Consider the following 3,011-nt stretch of genomic DNA (forward strand, 5'->3'; position numbering starts at 1 on the left):
GGACCCCTAAATCCATAGTGATACCCATCTCTGTGCCTTGTGTATTTCCACATCTCTTCCATCCAATAGATAAGAAAAGCCCTGAGGGGTCTTTGAAAGTGAAGGACATCACAGAGGATACTGGTACTGTCACCAGTATCCTAGGTAGTAGGCTCCAGTGGGGGAATAATAACAGCTAGTGTCCACAGTGATATAACACCTAACTCTACTAAGCATTCCCCAAATTGAACTCACTTTACCAACCCAGTATCCTGGAGGTTGGTCCTATCTATTATTTCATTCTCATTTTACTGTTGAGGAAACCGAGGAACAGATTTTAAGTAACTTGTCTGACACCACACAGTTGGTATAATAGCAAGACTTGGCAATCAAGTCTTGGTGGTCCTGCTCTTGACTCAGCTCTAAGGCCGCACCTCTCCATGGTGGCTGGGAATTTCTCTGACAAGAGTTATTTCCCATTACTCTTTCTTCCCTTTAGGTATTTCCCCCATCCTATGAATTTAGCTGCCGAAGACCCGCCCTTGGTCCCCTCATCCTCCTGGGACAAAATTTTCCATCTTATGCCTATTTCGTCAATCCCTTCTAACTTGGCCTTTGCTCTGCTACCCCCTCCCCAAACTTGGAGCCTTGCAGACACCTTCCTCCCCACCTTCTTTGGAGCTGGGAACTGAGGCAGTCTGCAAGGGCAAGAGACCCAACCCACACGGCCAGAGGCCTTATGTGGTCAGCAGGGTGTGAGTGTGCTCACCTCTCCAGCTTCTTGGAGGCTCTCCACTGTCCCTTCCCTTGCCTCTTGCTCATTGTTGCTCCTGGCCTGTCCCTCCCCCCACCCCATCTATTGTCCTTCCCTCCTTTTTTTGCTGCTGTGTCTGTTTTTCCCGGCCTTGTTTTCCTTCTGCTACAGGTCAATCTCTGGAATACTATTTTTCTCGGTTTATGTGTTCAATATCTTGCCAAAGGTATCTCTGTGTCTGTTTTTATTGCCCCCCCCCTTTTTTTTCTTTCAGGCCTGCCACAAGAGGGGAGCAGGAGCTCACAACCCCAGAAGAAAATCTGTTCTTTTTAAACACGATGTAGAGGCCTTTGTATCTGTCTCCAGCATCCACTCTGGCACTTGTGCTCCAATATGGTGCTGAAGCCATAGGAACTTACTTTTTCCCCTAAATACGGTCTGCTCTTCACAGGTGCCATTCCTGCTCCTGGAGAGTCTACAACCTGGAACTCAGTGCTCAGCTAACTCCCACTTCTTGTTAAGCCTCAGACACTGCTTCTTCCCCCAGGAGGCATTCCTGGCTGAGGCCTCTCTCCTAAGAGTGCTTCCACGCAGTGTTTCTACTGCCAGAGCAAAGATCACGTGGACTGCGTTTGACTTTTGCTTATACCGTTTTTCCTTAGATTTAGACCTTTGAAGGCAGAGCTTTACTTCGAGACTTACTTCCTTTCCACACAGGACAGTAAAAAGGCTGCTGCTGGTAGCCTTCCCTCACGGCTATTCTCTCCCCACACCATCCTCTGAAATGTTGGCGCATCTTTGCCAAAGTTGAAAATTCTACAAATCCTATCTGGGCTTTTTCTACCCAGTCTCAGGAGACTTCCATACCCTTGGGGGTGGGGTGGAGTTTCTTCTGGGGCTTCTCATGTCAACCTCTTATTTTTATTAATCATGGAAGAAAGCGAGGTTATTAGGTAGAGATTTTGTGGAGTCCTTCCAATAAATGTGTGGGTGGCTCCACTTAGAGGTAGGAAAGCTGGAGAAAACCACTGGCCTGTCAGTCACCCTATCCGCTGTCCCTAATAACAGTGTGTGTCTCCCCCCCTGCACCCCCCCCCCCGGCCAGCACAACATTGCATTCTTTTCCTTTGTCCAGTGCCCTGAGAAACATCTATTGAAATGCCACATTCATATGTCTGTGTGTATGTGTGGGTATGTACATGTGTGTACATGCATGTATACACACTAGGTAGTTCTTTGACATATGCAGGTTTCATTCACACACACGCACACAGAGTTTAGGAGTATAGGATAGGGACGGGATATAGGTCCTAGGTGACAGACAGCTGTTGCCAGAGATAAAAAAAAAAAACCATCATGGCCCGGCAGGATAGTCTGCTTCCAGGATCTGTTTATTAACGGAATATTTGGACACCGTCCAGTCAGTTCACGTCCTCTCATTTCTCTGCAGGTTCCCCAACCCTGGTGGGGCGCTGTGAGCCATGGTATGGAGAATTCTCCATTGCTGGCTCCCCACCAACCAGAGCCTCTGGCTGGGCCCTCCTGGCAGAGGCAGGGTCCTGCAGCTGAGCCTTCATGCCCTCTCCAGCAGCTGAGAGCTCAGTTGTCTCTGTTGTGGCACAGCGGTGCCCGGGCTGCCGAGGCTGAGCCCTCCCAGGGACCCTCCTCTCTGCTCCAAGCCTTTGCTTTCAAGTAGCTTTCTTAGGAACTTATGAGGTATGGTAATGGAGGTAATTCCTCAATCGTCTTCTTTTACGTGATCTTTCTTTGCTAGGTTACTTATTTTTCATTTTTTCTAAAAATATGCTTCCCGAATTTGTGTGTCATCCTTGAGCAAGGTGCATGCTAACCTTCTCTGGATTGTTCCAATTGTAGTATATGCACTGCCAAAGCGAGCACTTTTCTTAGCTTTTTAATTTTTTAAATTTTTAAATTTTTTTATTGGAGTTCAATTTGCCAACATATAGCATAACACCCAGTGCTCATCCCAAGTGCCCCCCTCAGTGCCCACCACCCAGTCACCCCAACCCCCCGCCCACCTCCCCTTCCACCACCCCTTGTTCATTTCCCAGAGTTAGGAGTCTCTCATGTTTTGTCACCCTCACTGATATTTTCACTCATTTTCTCTCCTTTCCCTTTATTCCCTTTCACTAATTTTTATATTCCCCAAATGAATGCGACCATATAATGTTTGCCTTAGCTTTTTCAAACATTTACTCCCCCACATGAATTCTAGGGTCATTGCAACCAATTTTGGAACAACAAACAAAAGGATTCA

At 47.3% G+C, this 3,011-nt stretch overlaps 1 non-coding gene across 1 annotated transcript; it reads right to left on the reverse strand.

Moving 5' to 3' along the window:
- Positions 1-2,530: 2,530 nt before the first annotated feature.
- On the reverse strand, positions 2,531-2,632 carry LOC121485939. The gene has a single exon (XR_005986440.1). It is a non-coding gene; the product is annotated as a U6 spliceosomal RNA (small nuclear RNA).
- Positions 2,633-3,011: the final 379 nt, after the last annotated feature.

The sequence above is a fragment of the Vulpes lagopus genome, chromosome 2 (assembly GCF_018345385.1).
Source record: "Vulpes lagopus strain Blue_001 chromosome 2, ASM1834538v1, whole genome shotgun sequence".
Classification (NCBI taxonomy): Eukaryota; Metazoa; Chordata; class Mammalia; order Carnivora; family Canidae; genus Vulpes; species Vulpes lagopus.